This window comes from Numida meleagris, chromosome 8 (genome assembly GCF_002078875.1).
Source record: "Numida meleagris isolate 19003 breed g44 Domestic line chromosome 8, NumMel1.0, whole genome shotgun sequence".
NCBI lineage: Eukaryota > Metazoa > Chordata > Aves > Galliformes > Numididae > Numida > Numida meleagris.
The window spans coordinates 9780534-9801570 of record NC_034416.1 but is presented as its reverse complement, the minus strand read 5'-3'; the positions used below and the strand labels follow the sequence as shown (position 1 = coordinate 9801570).

The 21037-nt window shown below is 37.1% G+C and overlaps 1 long non-coding RNA gene across 2 annotated transcripts in view; it reads right to left on the bottom strand.

Moving 5' to 3' along the window:
* Nucleotides 1-18576, bottom strand: part of LOC110403411 — a 53713-nt gene extending 35137 nt beyond the window's left edge. Inside the window, exons 1-4 of one of the 2 annotated variants that reach the window (XR_002441652.1) lie at nt 17950-18576; nt 16600-16667; nt 10785-10853; nt 8633-8773 (exon numbers count right to left, since the gene is read on the bottom strand). This is a non-coding gene — a long non-coding RNA (uncharacterized LOC110403411). Of the gene's footprint in view, nt 1-8632; nt 8774-10784; nt 10854-16599; nt 16668-17949 lie in introns of those variants that run through there. The other variant, XR_002441651.1, reaches the window with a different exon arrangement.

Here is a 21037-nt window from a genome sequence, read left to right as displayed (position 1 = left end):
GCTGCCCTTAAAACAAAAGTGGGAAATATCTTTCATGTTTGGATCTACATTCCCTAACTCAATTCAGTGTTATTAACTAATATTTTAAGGTCGTAATGCATGTTTTTGTCACTGTTCCATCCACTTCCATTGTTTCTGAGTTATTTTATATTGTGGATTTTAGCATTTACTCCTCTGAAACATGGCAAATGCAGTAGAATCTCAATAAATTATTTACATTTTCAAAGACCAAAAGCTTATTAAAATTTGCCTGAAGAGTACATTTGTGTTTTGCTCTGAAGCTGAAAATGTAAATTAACATATTCTGGCCTGATTCTTTTCTCACTTTGTCAGTATTATTCTCATTTAGAATCGTGCAAATGAGAAATCAAGCCCAGGGCATACAAAGACCTCTGCAAATAATCCCTTTAACGCCTGAACTTTAATTTTCAGATACTGCAAGAGAAAAACACCTCAACTATCGATATCAAAGAAGAGGTCTCAATAATAGAAATGCCTACTTTAGGATTCCAAAGCATAGAGCTATCATGTACATGGGGAACCTCTTCAACCTGATGGTAAATGGCGCAGATGCAGCAGATGGAACACAAGGCGTACCACCCATGGATCCTGACACTCCTGCACTGAAGAAAGTAAAGAACATACTGCTGAGGTCAAAAGAGATTTATCAATGGTAAACGAATGTCAGCAGTAACTGATCTAAAGCATGCCTGTTTGCTTTTCTTATATGAGAGTATTTATTTCACATAATTTTCACACAGGAAAATTCCAAAGAAATTCGGGGATATACTAAAATAGTGTTCCTATGAAGTATTTGCCTTCTAAACATCTGTTAGTGTCCTAAGTCTTCAAAGAACATTCAATTTTATCACACTTTATTCCTTCAGAAACACAGATATTTAACAACAGATAAGGCGATGTTGATACTTGTACAGCCATGACAAGTTAGAGCAGTTTTACTTAGAAGAACAAAACACTTTACATATACTGCAATAAACAGCTGTGAACAAGCACTGCCACCCAAATTATAATTTTATCTCTGCTACATCTACTCCATGTCAGTACAGATATTTGCATTGTGACAGGACAAACTGATGCAGGATAAAATAACTTATCTTTCAAGGCAGTTTTAAGTTTCAATAAGTCTCTGATCAGCTCGCTAAGCAACTTCACACATGCACTTGCACTGGCATAACAAGTCTGGCTGTGTGAGAAAAGGAAATGACAAATCTCATCACGTTTTAGTGTTTAATGAAGACTCCCCAAGCATAAGTACCATCCAACACTTACAGTCAGTAGAAGAGACATTCCCACTCCGTAGCTGATGTTTAAATGGAATGTAAGGTTTGGAGCTTTCAAGGAGTTGAGGGACTTGAAATCCAGTACACGACAACAACTCCAAGTCTTAGGAACCTTATTTTTATTACTTCGTGATATATTACAGAAATTATGATTTTGGAGCTTATAAAATAAACCTTTTGAAAAACTCTGTCATTTTAGTCAGTGTGAGAAAAGCTGTTTCCCAACATAGCTTTAATTCAGTACTGTCCCTCCAATTACCATCCCTGTCAAAAAAATCTGAAGAGGAAGAAAATGCTAAAGAGAAATGATAAAAAATATATATACACACATCTATATTATACATGCACACACACACACCTATACATAGATGATACACAGGAAAGACTGACGCAGCATTAATCTTTTCAAAAAAGTACTCTCTCTTACTAAATTAGCTCCAAGGAGTCATACAGATATCTGATTTACTGAGCTCTGATTTTGTTTTCTAATCCATCAAATGTATATATTTTCTCACCATTGTTTGCTTTTGGTTTCAGACCTAACACTCAATAGTAAGATCTACCCTCAAAAACCAAAACCAAAAAGCAAATGTGCACTTCTGTACAAATATCCCAAAAAAAGTTTTAGAGATACAAAGATGGATTCTAAGCTCTTTAAAACTTACACTGATAGCAGAGATTTGTAGTATTGCCAGAAGCAGAATGTGAAGGCTAAATAAGCAAGCAAAATAAAGGATGGTAGTGAGGGAATTAAGGTGAAGAAACATGAATAGAGAAGGACTTGTCTAGATGGAACCAGTCTCTAGATTTAAAACATAAGGTGAAATTGAGGAAAATAAACTTTAGCATGGAACGAACTATTAATCAGGCAAAGCAAGGTAAGAATAATAGCTACAGAAAAAGTTAGAACTGATCTGGCTTCTGATAAGACACAGAGCCATCATTAAAACAGTGAGAGCTTTACTGGATCCAGATAGCAAAATGAGCATGTAAAGTTCATCTTCCCCCAGACCACTTAATAAATGTTTTCGCATGGACACCTGCAGTCTAGAATCAGACAGCCAGTGCAATGCAATGCAATTCAGATCAATATGATAGGACACAGTGATTCAAAGTACTGGAACTGCCTGCAAATGCTTTTTAAATGAAAAAGAAGAGAAGGCCATAACTTTACACAGTGCAGAAGAAATCTCAACATTTTGGCAGACAGAAATGAGGTTCTAGAAGAAAATTCAGATTTGGAAGAATAAAGTATCTAGACTCTCTAGAAAACAGCACTGTGCACACACAAGAAATGCAAGAAATGCAAGAATCCATCCACTCTATTTACTTATCCACAGTAAGTCATCAGTCATGCACAATAATTTGGACAAAAATGGAGAATCAGACCAGCAGTTGAGTATTCCTGGTTCCATCCCCATCGGTACTACAAACCATATAACTTTAGTAAAGATACTCAAGTAATGGGTAGAAACTTCTGTTTTCTCTTATCAGCTTGTAAACAGACTTTTATCTTAGCTGCTCAATGAACCCATTCATTAACTGGGCAGAGAATGCAATAAAATATCTAACACGTATTCTAAGTTTACTGATGTCATTGAATAAGAGATTGTGTAAGAATAAGGACAGTGAGGCCTCTAAATTATCCAGACCAAATACCCACCACTGTCCAAATGTAACACATTTAGTCTTCCTTTTATACGTCCCATGCCCCTGAAGATATTAAACTCTTCCAACCTGAGTGAATAAGTTTTTGTTAACAAGTAAACATAACACAAGAGAAGCAAAAGATAGCTTATCTAACAGACTATAAAGATAATCAACAATAATCCAAAGTCGATATAACTGTCATATGATATGGGTAGGTAACGATCTAATTCCTGGGGTTTAAAAAAGTAGAAGCAACTCCCAGACACTTAGTGCAACATGAGTTCTTGTATCCAAATGAGCGGACACAAGAAGAGAAGAACAAATTTGCAAATCTAGAAAAAGGGTGCTGAATGAACTATACAGTAGGAATGTACTAAGAACTTCAACTGGTCTGAACTATGATTTATAAACAGCCTAGAAGTCTGCAATTTAATTAGGGTTAGCATAGAAGACTACACGAGAAGAAGCTGCACGGCATTAGCAGAGTAATGGAGACAGAGCTCATGAACCGAATCCCAAATCCTTGGAAGAAAATACTGTTTAGCTTCATCCTAGAAAGTGGTAAGTGCCAGAAAAAAAAGGTGAAGGAAGATTAGGTATGGAAAGTTTACTGCAGGTTCCTGACAGGACAAGGCTGGTGAAAACAGAATGTTTTTGGAACTCCAACTTGAACAATGCAAATAAAAATGGTGCAAGTGTAACACTTAACATTTTACATACTTAAGGCCATCTAAGACAGAAGTAAGTACAAAGGTTTTTGTTGGTTGTGTTTCAAGAACAAAATACAAATGAGATTCTTTATGGAGAACGTGGAGGGGGTAGTGATTTTATGCAGATAACGATTCCTGATGGAGCACAGAAAGTTCATAATGAGGAGCAGGGTAGGAAAGAGAGGGCAGGACAAGTACAAGAATATAAATAACAGCATGGAAAACCAAAATAGTTTCTGGTTTACATTTCAATTCCTGCCTAGTGTCTATACTATCATCTTACAGTAATAATTCGAAGCTGATTTATTTTCTTCACATCATATTATTGTGCAACACAGAGTTCAATGAGCTATAGAATGTTCCAGATGAATACAATATTAAATGAATATGACAAAGTAATCTTCACTCTATAGAAAAGAAAGAAAAGATTTTCTGTTGACAGGAAAATATTTTGCTAAACCGGAAGCAGCAGGTAACGGCCTTTCGCAGAGAGTAGCTCTAAGGAAAGCAGTTTATATGTTCTGATGTGTGCTGCGTATTGTATGCATTAAAGATGATTTATAGTCAAGAAGCACAAAGAGTATGAAGGCAGGAAGCAATACTGAAAACCAGCAGAGCTGCTGTTCATTGTCATCATGACAAAAATTTTTCTTTTATTTTATTACAGAGGGATGGAGATTTCAATGTAGAAGCACTTGCTACCATGTCACACTGTCCAGGCTGACCAAGCTTCCTCGAACAACGAGTGCAATGCAGATTAAATCAGCTCAGTAAAGAAAAACTATTAGTTCGTGTGACCTTTCCGGAACAAGGAGCTGAAGTCATTCATTTTACTGCATTACTGTTAGCAAGAGTCTGACAGGGGAGTACAGAGCTTTCTACTCTGAAGTGGCATTACCTACATACCTGCATAAACAGAGTCAGCCAAGGATAAAGTCTTAATATTAAACAGGGTGCAAAAAAAGGTAGTTCAGCGGTTCTTTTGTCAGGAGGGGAACTTTCCTAATATTGTCTATGCAACACCAAACTGCACGATTAAATCTGTTACCTCTGATATATACAGAATGACTCCTCATTGTGCCACCTGTTCTGTCAGCAGTCAAAGGCCTGGGTTAGAAGCATCCTTGCTTTTCAGAGATGGGTACAAGCACTAAGTCACAGAGTTAATAATTAATGAACACCTCAGGAACACAGCCTGTCTGGAAAATGATCCTTCCTAGCTGGGCTTCACTACTAGCAGGTCTCCCTGCTCTCCAAAGATGAAGAGAACATACACTTGAACTGCCGGTACTTTTGTACTTTTTTCTCCTTTTTAACCACCCTACGTATTTGTGGCACCCCACCCCACTCTGTACCTTTTAGCAGAGAAATTGAAAGGCTTTTAACATCTCATCACTCTTTGGCTAAATGTCAGAGCACAAGTACATTGATATTGTATCTCAGCTCTTTAGGGACACTTTCCAGCTCACTGTTTATGCACGATCTGCTGGGAACATTACTGCTGTTCAGAAATGAATATAGAGTGGAGTATATGTACATCTAGCGATGAACATGCATCATACACTAAAAAAGTACAGGGTACTGAAATATGCATCATGCACAAAGAAGAGCAGATATATTACTACAGAGATTATTCAGTGATGCATACTATAGCAATCTAACAGTAGAGAAATTTTCTAAGCATCCAGAAGTGCTCTATACTTATTACATTACACTTAAGGCAATATGCAAGAACTATATCTGAAACCAGAGTAGGGCCGCTGCTCAGGGGCCTTAAGCAGAAAGCTATGTCAAGTTTGGTCTTAAAATGATTGAGCCCTGAAACAAGTGCTTTAATCTCAGTTGCCAGAAGTGGGACTTCAGCTTGCTAAATCAAAAGCATCCCTACACTATGCCACACAGTGATCTCTGAACTAATACTAGAGAAGCGCACTCTAGGGCAGAGACCGTATTTGCTCCACTAGCACCGCTCTGCACTGTGCTAAGTACAACTCCACACCATTTTGAACAAGAGTTACCGTATTGTCTCTCAATAATACAAAATCATCTTTGTCAGCAGTTGCCTTCCATATATGCCATTCATCCTTACAGCACAAACATTTAATAAGAGATAAATCCCAAGATCTTTTTGACAACAGGCCCAACCCACAAGTACAGGTGGAAGCATCCCAAGTCAAACCAAATCGAAGGTTGTCACAAGGATAACACAGATAAGTTAATTTCAGAATCTCTTGTCTTTTAGGCTGTACTAGGATGCCTTCCAATTTTACATCTTTCCAGAAATCAGTACGACTGACAATTGGGCCAACAGTATCACTATCACCTATATAAACAAGTTTACTTCAACACCACCACTTCTTTCCTAACCTCTATCAAACCTTCCATATTATCAGAGCACTCACCACACTAGATATCCCCACATAACCACAATACATTTTCACCCCCCTCAGAACTCTGAGTTCTCTGCAGATAATTTTTTCCGTCTTAAAAACCCCACTAGAATTGCTACTCAGAACAGAAGTCAGACAGCTCTTGTTTATGGTCTCTGCCATAACTTATTGTATCTATGAGAGTTTAGATTGAAAAGCAGCACTGTACGCATTTTTCTCTCTTTTCCCAGAAGCAGAAGTATTTCCCCAAAAGGCATCCCATGACTTTCTCACAATAAATTTAACTCTCTCTCTCCCCCTTACCGTTGATTGTAACTGTAAGCTTCCCCTTTCCCCTACTAAGGGATGACTGTCAGCCTCAAAAAGCAAAGTTTTCAAAACAATAGATGAAATTATTTTCTGTTTAACTGTGTAAAAAGCACCGGAGTTCACACAAATAGGATCCTAAAATGTTCTGTTAGGTCTCTTTACACAATCCTGCAATATTACAGAGGTGAAAATAACTGTACATTTGGACTTTAGGAATCATCACATTTAGATAACTGATAGATACCACAACCAAATCTCATTCTTCCAGTCAGCAAGGTAATTCTGATAGCTTTTTTCTTCCCTCCTGCATTTACATGTCCTAGTTTCAGCAAGGACAGAGTTGATTTTCCTCATAGCATCTAGAATGATGCTGCATTTTGGCTTTAAGAAAAATATAATGCTGATAATACACCAGTGTTTAGCTGTTGCTGAGCAGTGCTACACAGAGCCAAGGATATTTCAGTTTCCATCTTCTCACACTGAACTGTCAGTGAGGGCTGGGGGCACCAGGAGCTGGGAGAGGGCAGACAACTTACATCAGCTAAGAGTTTGTCCCATACCATATGACATCATGTAAAAAAATTAACTCATAAAAACTGTGGGGCCAGGAGGCATCTGCTGCTTGGGGCCTGACGGGGCACTGGCCAACAGGTGGTGTGCAACTGCATTGTGCATCAATTGTTTTTGTAAATATATATAAATATAAATATATAAAATTCTCTCCCCCATCTCACTGGAAGAACAGAGGTAGAGAGCAAAAGGCTGTGTGAAGCTGATCTGCCTGTCGGGATAAACCACCACACAGCAGTAGCTTTTTCTTTTTTCATTTTCTTCCTGAAAACTGGCGCAGTGCCTCCATATCAATAAAAGGAGAAAGGTGTCTTTGACAGGTACATTAAACAGTCTCTAGACAACATTTTGGGGAAGAATAGCACAGAACCAGCTCAGATGTGATTGCTGGAAGGGAAACACTGATACTTTAGTTGAGAAAATGTAATTCTTGTAGGAGAAAAGGAAACTATTTTTAACAGGCAGATGAGTAAGATTCGGAAAGAAAACAGTGAATATCAACAAGCCTTCAAAACAGCAAGTGCTAAAACTGTGATGAGTTTCCTTGGGACTGACCTTTGTCACTAAAGTATCTAACACAAAACTATATATAGCAATATTCAAAGCAGTAATATCTCCATTTTTCAATGATAACTTGTTCAGGAAAACCAACATTATTTTCCACCTAAGATAAAATTGCTGACCATTGTTCTAAATGTTGCACTTCCATAGTGTTTGGTCACAAGCAAGAGCCAAAGATAAGCAACATAAAAGCAAGCTGTATTGATGTCTGCAGCACAACTTGGTGGTGCACTTCCCCCCCCCCCCCTTTCTTTTTCAGTACAAACTGTTATAGAGCATGACACTCAAATACAATATCCTCATTGACAAACACCTGCTACAAGACAGGTTATCTTTTAATACAGTGGTGTTTACTTACATAACCTTATTTTAAGGTAATTAAGGATAGATGGGAATTTACTATTTTCGCTTTATTTATGCACATAAAAATTATGTCTGCAGTCTGCTTTGAATATTAACAGTAAAGCAGAGATAAAACACAAGCACTTAAGTCAAAATATTTTCCTGAGCTAAAAAATATCTCACTTAGCGGCATTTCAATTCTAGAACTACATTCCATAGCCAATATAAACAAGATGGAACAGAAAAGTAACTGGAAAATAAGAGTGATCTGAAGTCATTATATTCCCAAGTCTTAACAAGCCCACAGGCTGTCAAACCATTCAACACTTCTCTACAACCATCTAGTAAAAGTACTTCAAAAAAAAGAAACAATAATGGTATAAAGAAAGTACTGAAAGATAATTTATCAATCCTTTAGATAACAAATTAGTTATAAATGGTTAGTAGATTAACAAACGCTTTAAGACTTCTTGTTAGTATCATAAACAGTATACTCTACATGTGTATATATCCACACATATATACATAAAGAATAGCTACAGGCATTAGTGAGTTAAGTCATGGCTCAGCCCATCCTTTTAACTAACAACCTGTTCATACTATCAGAAACCGCTATATTAAATCTCTCAATCATTTAATATCTTAAAAATACAATCTCATTGTACAGTATGTACAATATACCCGTTTCAGAGTCTAATGGGGGAGCTGTAGCATCACTGAACACCCAGATTTATTGATAATCAACTTATCAACCCACAACTTAAAAAACAGAGAACCTATAAACAATACACCAAAATTTACCTAGTACAACATAGGTCATGAGCGCAGACAGCTGCCATGGAGTAACAGGACAAATCTCTTCCTTCATGCAGAAAGCCTTGCTCTAATATGGCAGGTTTCTCAGCAAATTTGAGATAAGAGCCTACACTGGCACAAAATTCTGCAGGAAAATCATAATTCAAAACAACTGAGATAGGATTATGAGATTTTATTGCTAGTACATAATCCCATACAAGCACACTAGGTAGTGCTTTCTTTAAAACTAAAGCTAATTTAACAAGGGAGTCCAAGAAAGCATCTTGGATTGAACAGAGGTAGCAGTGCTACCATAACTGTGACGGTCTGAAAATATAGGCAAAGCTAAGTTAGACACAAAAAACAGCATTTTATTAAATTAAGTGGTTTATTTAAAAAAATATAACCATGTCTCACCTTGCTCCTTCAGGCAGAATATAAAATACACATTTGAAAGTTAAATCACATCTCAGACTAAATGGGCTAAATTCAATCACATTTTAATCATTAGACCATTTCTTTTCACAGTTCCACAAGCAATGTGTTACCTTTTCCTTTCTTTCTTATTATAGAAGGAAACCACCTTGAAATATCTTTTCATTCCAAAGTGGTCCTCCAACATTACTGTTAGCAACAGCTTCTGCTTTCAGACAAACCAGAGCTCTTAACCAGTGAGAACCAAAACAGCTTCCTCATTTTTCATTTAGCTTTCAAATTTCCACCTTTTATTTCAAACCTGAAGACATCTTGTGGAACCAAGAAGCTCAACTGTTTTATCTCAGCTATTTTGGTTTGTCTAAAAAGAATGATATTACTGCTACTGTACCTATACATGCTTGATAAATATTTTTGACACTGAAGACCTAAAATAAATCTTGTTGTTAAGTCTAAATTAAACTACTTTAACATACTATTACCGTAATTTTCTGAATGTTGCATGACTCAAATTAGCAATACATCAGAGAATGGCTCTGAAGAATTCAGATCAAGCCCCCCTACTCAAGACTTTTCCTACTGTGATTTATAAAACCACCTTTTATGCATTCAATGCACATTGTTTGATGAAACTATTTTTCTTATCCAGTATAGAAAAGAGAAGCATCAGACTTAAGACTTCAGCAAGAAAGATTTATGTTTAGAAGTAGAAAAAGCTTCTAGTTGTAAGAATAACAAAGCAGTGTATTATATTCCTTAAAGCAGTGTGAAATCTCCATTGCTAGCATACTTAGGAACAATTTAGCAATCACTTGACTTGAATAAGCATAGCATATTCTGCACTGCAAAGGTGAGTTGGGCTAATCAGCCTTGTCCAGATCCCTTGGCACTGCTGCTGTTTATTTCTATAACAGAACTTACTGCTTCAGACCCACTTGCTCATTCTGACTTCACTTGCATAATTTGGAGGCAGACACTAGATAAAGCCTGAAAAATTATTCAGACCATCCACATGCTGAAGAGAGAAGAAAAACGCTACAGAACTGTGCCCAAGAGTGGAAGAAACCTTGGACAGCAAGAATGCAGTTCTTGTATTTACTTTCATTAAAACTTCAAAAAAAAAGCATGGTGTACAGAAAATCTGCCAGTCCCTTAAATAGACAAAAAGGGTATAATTATCATCTTCAACTGCTTTTATATCATGCAGAATGTCATCTGTCACACTCCAAGCGATCCTTCACATAAATTAATTCTACGCTAAGTAAGCATTTGGAATGGAGCAACTCCAACTAAAAGTTGGCTACTTTTCCAGATGAGAGGGCAGGCCTGGAAATACTAATAGATGGCATTTATGACAAACCTCTTCAGAGCTGTTTAACTGTATTTTCTATGACTATAATTAAACTGATCTCCAGTAGATATGTTAATTAGTACACAATACATCCAAGTCCTCACCACTATTAATAAAAAAACACTACATTGATACAAAAAGGTAGAATTAAGTCATAGCAGGGTTGTCATAAAAATACTTAAACTATGGATCAACTGGAAAGATCATTAACTCAGGATGTAATTCACTCTTCCAAATTGGGCGGGATCAGCAGTAAATCAACAGTATTGTGCCAGAATTTTTTTCCCATCTAGTTTAGAGATTCATTACATCAGTAGAAATTCAAAAGGGCTTGGGAGAAGCAAGATATTGCCAGACATCAGTGTCATACCTGTAAGACAAGAGAGGGTCTCCCAACACCCTCCAAGCCTAGAACAGGGCTGGAAACAGCATTTGGTTGCTGCAGAGTGATGGAAAAGAAACAAAGTATTAAGACCATGCTGTTTATAGCCACTGAATTTACATTGTAACCACAAGCAATATTGTTCAGTTTTCCTTACCCGTCCTTGTGATATCTTAAAAAAAAAAAGTACAATGGAGAATCTGGTTCCCAAATTATGTGACAAATTATCTACAAGGTAATTACTTAATTATCTAAGTGAGGTCAGACACAGATGAACATTAAGTACCTCTTCTTCACTTAAAGCTTCTGAATGCCAGTAGGTCATTTTAATGTTACAGCCTTGTGCTTTAGAATAATAAATCAATATTTGGACTTAAAGACCATTTGCACTGGTCTACTGAAATTGCATTGCAGTGTTATATTACTTAATGCTTTAAGGCTTCAAAAATTAAGCAAATTCTGTTATCAAAACCAGCACTCAAGTCTCATGCAGATACTGGTGATATGTCATTAGTCAACTTAAAACTTTTTATTATGCTTCATTAAATCAATATCCTGAAAAATAGAACAACAATCCTAATAACTTCTTCATGCAGTTTGAAGTCATTGCTGTAAAATACACAGATGTTTACAGAAGTTACATATTTGCCAGCCACTGTATGATTTCACTGTGTTACTACGGAGTCAGTTTATAAATTCAGTAAGAGTAATAGCACTATAACAATTGTGAAAAAAAAGGTGTTCAAGATGGTTAAAATAAAGACTGTCATAACTATTAATTGTATTAAAGATTGAATAAGAGTAGGTGAGGCTGTGCCTTATGAAAAAAATAGGCATACAGAACTGCTACAAATTCTGAATTTCACAAGTCCTTTCTCCTTCCAAATTCAGTATTAAGTAGATGAGAACTGCAAGGCAAAGCCATCATTATTACCAATTTCTCTAACACACCAGAGCATTCGTATGAGAACAAGATATCGCAGATAAATCATAGGCTATATGAAACTGCATTTTTGAAGTCAAAATGAGGTAAAAATCTGTGCTGAGATCAGCTACTTGTTAGTAAAGCAGAGCATGCCACAATCGAACGTCTGGATCAATGTAATTGCACTGAGAGAGATGAAAGAAAACTGCATGCACTAAGAATCATGCTATAATTTACACAGGTCCCTTTATCTTATTTCCACTGAAGAAAACAGCAAATTTTCATCAGCTTCAATGGTATTGCTGATGGTCCTAAAATTATCTTTGTATATACATCCTAGGATCTCTGTTTTCTACCTTTTATCCTACCTGGTTGATGAGAGGTAACTTCACAGACACATCATTGGAGCTAGCTACTCCTCAGTAATTTTGAATGAAGGCATTTTGTTCTATTGCCAACCTTTTCTGAAGAAAATGAACACCACTTCAAAGTTATTAAAGGTGAACTGCTCAGCTCTGCTGAAACTCAATAGGATGATAGGGTAAATACTAAGTTAATTGTGACAGGTGACAGATACATTCAATACCATGCAGTTGGGCAAATCAAGTAGTTTCAAGATGGGGAGGGACTGCACGAAAGTAGACTACTGCCCCTAAAGATATATATGTAAATATACATTTTAAGCAGAACCAACTTACAGTCCCCTTATGCTCCAGAATGGAGGCTTGCACTGGAACTTTCCCAGAGAGACAGAAACACGACAAAAAACACAAAGAGAGGGAGCCCCAGCTCTGCCCAGAACAGGAAGCATGTAGCCTCTGATGAGAGGCAGCCCTGACACAGCATGGGCAGAGCCAGGAGGGACACTACAATCCCCCACACACATACAAAGGCAGCCTCTAGGGAGCATGGCAATGAGGATAGGAGCAGGGCATAGCATGGCAGTTGGCACGACAGTTCATGCAGGAATGGAGGTAAGCAGCCCACTTTCTCTCTGCTGGGAACTAAGTGGCAAAAGGGGCTATAGCTACTGTGAAGCACTTGATCACATGAGATGGGAGATTTTCTAGCACTTCCCAGTGGTAGAAAGCACATCACATCTTACTCTGAAGGGAGGGAAGACAAAGTGAGAAGTCAAGCTAAGAATGCATTAATTCCACTTTCATTCTCTGTTTAAGCTTCAAATCACTGGGAGGTATAGGAATGCGAAGGTACAACAAACAAACCACTGGTCAAACAATTACAGAAGCAAAGTCACATGACAAAGGAAGAGGAAGGAATATTTTTCTGATTACCAACAGAAGCCCCAGGTATGAATTAATACATATACTAATACAGTATAACAATAAACTAATCACTCTTCACACTCTCTTGCCATTCAGATGTACCAACACATGCAATATCTGAAGATTCTTATCAGAAACTTATTTTTCTTTCTTCAGCAATTCCCTATTGTGTCAGGGAGACCCCTCCACTAACTTTACGTTCTCTATCTTTAAAAAAAGTGAATACTCACTTCTATAAATATAATTTGGAGCAACGCTAAAAAGCCCACTTCCCAGTTTTCCTTTCAAAACTAGTTGTGAACATCCATTTAATTTGCTCTCAAGTAATTCTTCAAATTAAATAGTACTTTTTGTCATTCAAGTTTATGCTCTGCTCCCTCTCTCAGGTACTCAAGGGTGGTTATCAATATTCCTGCTTCCTTTAAAATATCTCCCTTGACATATCCCAAATTCATGCTAACCTTTCCCCCAATGCATTACACTGGTGGCTCATCTCACCACCAGCCATATCTGTTACCCTGTGGCACCTGAGAATTGCATTAGACACTTCAAGTGAAGGTCAGTTCCCTTGAGTCGCATTACACGATTTTTGGTTTTTAGTCACATCCTTTCCGATAAGGCACGTAGGATGTATCAAAGCATATTTCTAATAAGGATCAACTCAGATGGTGAAACATTAGTCTGTGTACAGCTTGCAGTCCATCATTTTGACACATCAGCAAAAAAAAAAGAGGGAAAAATGGTTACAAGCAAACAAGTCCATTCCCTTATCTCTTTTCCACCCTTTTGTACACACACAATGAATAACCTATTACACCTATTATCCAGCCATCAACAATAGGGCAGTACAACAGCAGCTTAGATTTATGGTACAGTTGCAATCCAAACTGTTTAAAGCAATCAAACAGGACAATGCAGCAAGAGCTAAAAGAAATTTCACTTCTATTCATGTTCCCTCTAATAGAAATGATTGCTCCCATAGAACATTTTCCACCAAATATTCTGAAACTAAGACTAACAACAAGTAGAAAACTTACCAGGATACCTATTTCAATTCTCTCTCTTTTCTACACTTTATTGAGCAGGAGGGAGGAAAAAAAGGGGGGGAAATAGGATAAATAATTAAAAAATATTTATTGAGAGCTTCCAGAGCAATCCTTTGAGCTGTTATTGACAGGGATAGTGAACAAAGCAATGCGCAAAATCCTTAATCTCACTGTTTCCTTTCAAGAAAGGCTTCAGGAGGGACATAAATCTGGAGCAAGCCCGTAATACTGAATAACCATTCATGCAATACTCTTTCAATGCTTAGGCATTGCCTAATCTTTTTATCACTCTCCGCCTGTATTTTGCATTCCAAAAGACATCGATGCCACAAGTACAAAGTGATGCTTAAGCAAAACCTAGAACTATCTGAATGAGGACTTGAAGGCAGGGAGAATGAGGTTATCTCCCCCCTACTCCCACGCATGCAAAAGCTCCGAGTAAGATAAAAACTGATCTGCTGAAAACCAAAAGGTAGATTAGTTTGGGGAAGAAGTTACTTTCAGAAAAAAATGACTACTATTAAGTATATTTTACACATTAGAAGCTCAAGCATACTTTAATTACCCTAAATTCAGACTCAGTCTTACTATAGATTGTGTGCTGAGAACAAACTTCCACTACTCTTGCTGTATGCTTCCTTGAACCGCTCCTCTATAGTCAAAGCCCTAGGCTCCAACAGACAACTTGAACCAATACTGCGAGCTGGTGAACATTACTAATAGCTGGTAACCCTTGGTACCTCCTCAGAAATATCACCTCAGATAGTTACAGAAGGTACATCACCTTTACCTATCCATTAGTATCTGTGGTTCTAAATCCATGCTGCCACCAGCGAATGAGATCAGCTGAAATGTTTCTTCCCAGTGTGCACACTACCAGTAAGAGCAGGGCTGCTTGACTGAGGCAAAATGAGTAGGAGCATACCTAAAACTTCATTTTGCCACTATGCATACTCCTTCTGAAAAATGATTTTGGTTGTTTTTCCTTCTAAAATACAGAAAGCCAAAATCAGGTTTTTGTTGTTGTTGAATCATTTGTCACTATTTTTGGGGAAATCATACTAAAACACCATATGCATCAAAGAGCTTTAAAGCCTATATTCCTAGTGTCTCATGTAAGCATGCAAAATCTGCTCAAAATAGATCATCCTTCCCTTTATCTGCTTGCATGTTTGGATAGCTGATTGATGAAGTACAAAGGAGAGAAGTAATTGTTCCATTGGCTGCTTTCTGTGAGCAGATGGTTGTTCAGATTCTTCTGTTTAACTTCTTTAAAAAAAGAATAGAAATCCAAACTGCATAAGTATAATTACAATGCAAAAACCTATTTTCAAAATATACATGCATGGAACAATAGTTTTATCTATGGAAGCGCAGATTCGAATTGTCTGAATAACTAATACAAGGCAGAAGGAAAAACAAAGGGAAAGTTAGAGTCACAGCACTGTCACCAGCAAAGCGGTTAGAGTATTTCTCTTCCAATAAAGCTGGCATCTGTGTAGGGTGAGCTGTCTTTTCCTCAGTTCTGCCTTTTAAAGGCTAGCAAAACTGATTAACAGCAGCTGGTTCACAGCTCATTTACAGCAAGCTACGGAGAGGACTAGTCCAATACAGCCTGGAAAGGGAATGTGTTCACTCCAGGGAGAACATGGCAAATTTTTGCTAGTGAGCTCCATAGCTCTCATGGCACTTTAAACATGGGTAAGCGCATATCCTATGGAAGCAATCTTTTGCAAGCAAGTTATTTTAACCAATGTGTCTGTGAAGATTTAGAAGGGCCTTAATTTACTTTATCCAATATAAATGAGATACAGCACCGAGTAGGAAATAGTCAGATTTAGTAATTCAAATCAGTGAAAAGTTACTTCTACCTATTTCTTAACCACCACTACAGCTTGGAAAGCCTGAAGGTCCACAGTTATGGAACAAAATTCAAACAGATTTACAGCGTAGTCTTGCCTCACATGATCCCGCATCACGGTCAGCACATCCGCAGCCACCTCTCTGCTGAAGTTCAGCAACCACTCTGAACAAAGCCTCAGTCAGAATTCCAAATCAATCCACCAGTTCCACTCCAAAACTACAACTCCATGCAGACTATACATTTACCTGTATACTCTAGCTGCTATCATTTTACAGCAAAGAGTGCATTAAACCCTATTTTTGCTCAGTACGTTCAATTAAGGACTAGTAGACACGACCTACAAATTAGAGTACCTTGCGGAAAAATCAAGTAAAGAAGCATTTTCCATTTTTTAAAGGTTACCAAGAAGTATTTTTAAACAGATCAGAAGGAATTCAAAAGGTAGATAATTACTGGTGTCAGAGCCATTTACATGAAAAAAAAATAAAGCCACAAAAGCATTAGTATCTCTCATCCACTTCTCTCTTCTCTTGGAAGCTTACTATACATCTGCACCAGTACTTCAATTCAGAGAACAAGGGAAAAGGCATAACAATATTGCACTGGAAACAACCACCCAATCACTGAGGAATAGCTTTCCTTCAGCTATAAATTTACTACCAGAAAGTTAGTATTTACTCACTTTTATTCTGAAATCTTCCTGTAGGAATTCACTGGTTCTGGAAGAACTCTCATCCATAAGGAATTCTTCTGATCCAGATGAAGTTTCCCATCACAAAAAGAGAGAACATAAATGAAAAAAAATGTAATAGGCACTCCATCTAGAACAACTAATATTTGTAAGAGCTCAGTATAGTTACCTGCTTATATAAACACAAGTTGCAGAAATAACCTGATGAATTTGTCTTATCTTTTTAGCCTTTCAGTCTCAAAAACATTTATTCACTATCCATGAACTTCCCAAACTTTGCTTCCACTCAATATTTTAAAGTCAGCTTCTACCATTATGTAAATTTTAATCTGTTACAAAGAATTATACTACACTCACCTGCAAGTGAAATACTGTTCAACATAAATAGCCCAAAAATATTTCTTCAGGAATTACTGGAATAGTATATAGTAAATTTGATAAAAGTGCAATATAAGCCTTTGCCACTGATCTCATAGATTTCAGGATGATATTTGAACCAGATTACATGTTTAGAAAACAGAGATGATGTCTCTTTTACAAAGAGCACTTGCTCTTTGTACACAAGTCAAGTTTTTTCAGTAAAAAAGAAACAGTAAAGAAATATATATGTATATATATTTTTTTTTTTTTAAGAAAGAAAAAACCCACTACTATGCTCCCCTAAAACTGCTACTGAATTGCGCTAGATAATCACACTTCCAAAAAAGACGACTGGGATTAAGGGCCAGGCCACACTGAAGCCATTTATAAGAAATAGTCTTCAGATATAAAAGCAGTTACAGCTTCAAACACAGAGGAAACACAATTAAAGCACTAAAGTTTAAATAATATGACATATTGCTTTAGAGCAGGAGTGGCAAAGCAATTTGCTCTGAAATCTTCAGAAAGTAGGCTTTCAACACACCCAGTAACTGCATTCAACAGAAATTAACCTTTGCCACTGAAATATTCTGTTTTCACACAATTATACTAATAGAGCTGCTTAAGCTATAGGAATTCACACTTGAGGTATTAAAAGCTAAGTATTCTGCTCAGAAGAAGTCATACTGGTTTTCTTTTACGCATAAATCCTCAATATCTGCACGTCCATCTTTGTGAGAATATCAACATAACATAATCCCCATTTCCATTTCCTTCTGAACATTTAGCTGCCTCTAAAAATGGCATTCCAGCAATTTCCAGAAGTTCGTAAAATGGGAAAATATTAGGTCTAATAACACTAAAAATACCTTAAAAATAAAAATAAAAAACAATAAACAAAACACAAGTAAATACAGAACAGTAGAAAATTCCCTCTAAGTATCTTCAACGTGTAGAGCACTCAAATCAGAGAATCCTTACCTTATAAAAAAACAGCGCCATTGCCTTGCACCACACATACAATCAGCAATGAGCTGAAGTACATAACTGATGAAATCTTCTTTTTAAAAGAAAACTGATAAATATATTTTGGTTCCTTTTTTTTTTTTTTTTTTCCTAAACAACAAACATTTGAGAGCAGCTAAAAGTAGTCAGTTACATAGATTTAGGCCCATCCTGTTTGCAGTGCGGTATCAGGGAATTACTTTAGCAAAGAGGTAAGCCTTAGAGGTGAGGTTCTAACCACATCTGCTCAACAAAGCTCAGAAAAAACTTGCTACACCCCCCTTCTGAGACTGATAAAGCTCTGCAGGGAATACAGCTGGGTGAAATTGGAGCATAATGGGGACCAAGGGGGCAGGGAGGGATATCAGGTGAAACAAACGATGAGTAAAGATCCTTACAGGTTTATCAGCCATAGCTTGATACAGTTTGCAGTGGGTCAAAACACTGAGCTTTTGCTGTGTTTGCTTTGCTTTCATAGTCAGGAGGAACTTGGCTTGTCTTTCCTGGGGTCTGTGCAAATGTTCCTCATCACACTGAGGCATGCTGCCTAATACTTGAATCGTTAGTCTCATTGACAACAAAACACAACAACACCCATAAAAGGATATATGTTTGTCAACAGTTTACAGGCAGGTTTGGCCCAGTTCCGTGACTAATGGGGGGCGGCAGACCCACAGACCCACGCACCCACGCCTCAGGAAAGGGAAAAGGGAAAAAAGGTAGGGAGATGGGCCTAAAAACAAAACAGTGGCAATGATCTGAGGAGATACACACTAATTTACTAAATAAGATATCAGAATGCAAAATAACACAGTATAATACAATATAATTAGAATTTAAGCTAATAAATCCAATAAAAATGAGAGAGTGTCCAAAATTAAAGTAGGCCTTACTCTAGTACAGACAGTGAGATGGCTGGGGAATCAGATGCTGCCGGGACAAGAGACGGGACGAGAAGAAGGAACATCCCTTGATGTGCAAACAGTTTTATCTTTCCCTCTGACCGGAAAATGTAACAGGGCAGCAAAGTCCTCTGGGGAATGTAGTAGTCCTTCTCTTCTGAGAACCAGGTACATACACTACATGATGTTATGATGTGGAATACCAATAACCAAAAATCATAAAACCATGACAACGTTAAACTGATGGAAGATCTTTTTTCCCAGGTTTCCACAGTGAGCTTTCAACTTCATCGTATGGTCCATTGTATCAGACATACCACTTGCAGGACAGAATTTTACTTCGTAGAAATGAGAGGCTTTTCCTTTTTGCACATGTGCGTTCATACTATGCATCCGAAAAGCAATCTCCATCCAGCGGTTCAAATTACATGTTTTTTAACAGAATGAGGTATTTGGTAAATAGTACAGTACTATTTGTGGTATATATATATTATACGTGTATGTAGTATATATATACTATTTGTGGTATTTGGTAAATACCACAGTACTATTGAAAAACAAATCATTTTGCCTTACAATTTTTAATGTCTTTTTTTTTTACTATTAGTTTTTGATGCATTGTGACACTATTAATATTGATTTTGTAATTAAACCAAAACTCATGCTGTGAGCTTGCAAAACAAGAGTGTTGCATAGTTTGCAGTGCATTATAGACAAAGGGGGACAAAGAAAAGCAAGTAAGGCTTTATTTTGGTGGAAAAATTCACGAAGATGACAAGGTGCATCTTCTCATCTCCTGTGTTGATTTCTGCCAAGCTGTCACAGTCCAAATACAGATATCCTTCATGCTCCAAAGTCTTGAGCCTTGTCCATGAGCCTTGATACAAAATTTAGCATGTCAAAGCTTGAGTTACTGACATGCTTTTATTTTATTTTAAGGAAAAAATATCAGGCACATCTCAGTGACCATGATGGCCTCTGTATTCAAGCTTTGTATAAAAAAGGACAGAGACCAGGTGTGGAAAATGTCAGCGCAAGATGGAAGTTATGAGCATGTCAACAAGAGGAGACATAACAAAGTTTTACAACCTGGATTGTAATGGTTATTACCACAGACAGCTGTAATAAAAACAAGGCTGATACTTGACATCACAGCTCTGTATGACAGGGCTGCTTGCTTCTAGAAAGATGAACTGATGTGAAAAAAGCTTTATGTTTTAGCTGAAAAAGAAACAAACAGCAAAAACAACAAAACAAAACAAAATGAACATAATACACATGTATGATACATGGAGCTATGTAGTAATTCATTTCTTCGTTTTCATTTATCTTGCCTGCAGCTGCTACATCCAAAGTTCATTTACTGCTTTGAAAACTCTGTCAGCTTCCAGGACAGCTGTGATGATGCACAAGTGTATGGCACCTGTGAAATCAGTTAATTTTTTATGGATCTTTAGATTAGTTGGGAAAAAATACACTAGAAAAAGTTCTGTCTCAGTTGTACAGCCCTGAGCCAGGGATAAAATTACTAATTATGCTAAACTGATCAGCTTAGTGGTCAGACTGCATATACTCATGAAGAACAAGCTGATGCTGACAGACAGTTCTATTTGTGTATCAGAGGAAAGTTCCTGACTACTAAGACTTGTGTGAGAATAATTTTCACAGACACCACTACTTACTATTCCAGTCAATACTACAACATACTTAAATAATGATATTTTCTACCTGTTGTTTTAGCCATGCCACCTGATCTTCTCACAGAATCACACAGTGCTTTGCTGCAACTATCCACTGAGCTGTACACTTTAAGCTTACTATCTAATCACTATGAGTAGACCCTGAATATTCAAGTGCACAGACTACGTTTGTTCTGATTAAAGCCTATCATTTTTTTTCACTGACAATCTGATCCTGCATCACAGAGCTTTTACCACAGGAGTGTTAGGAGGTAAATGATAACCAGTTCAAAGTAAAAGAACATCCTTAATATATGATTATTTATTTCTTTGCCTTACTAAAGAAATGTTATAAGACATATGCTTTTACGGCTTTGATGCTTAGTTGTAATTTCAACCAAAAGTTAATGCTCCATGGGATAAAGATCGTGTCTTCATTAATTATGAAAAAAGACATAGCCTGCGTTCATTCAAATATTAAGA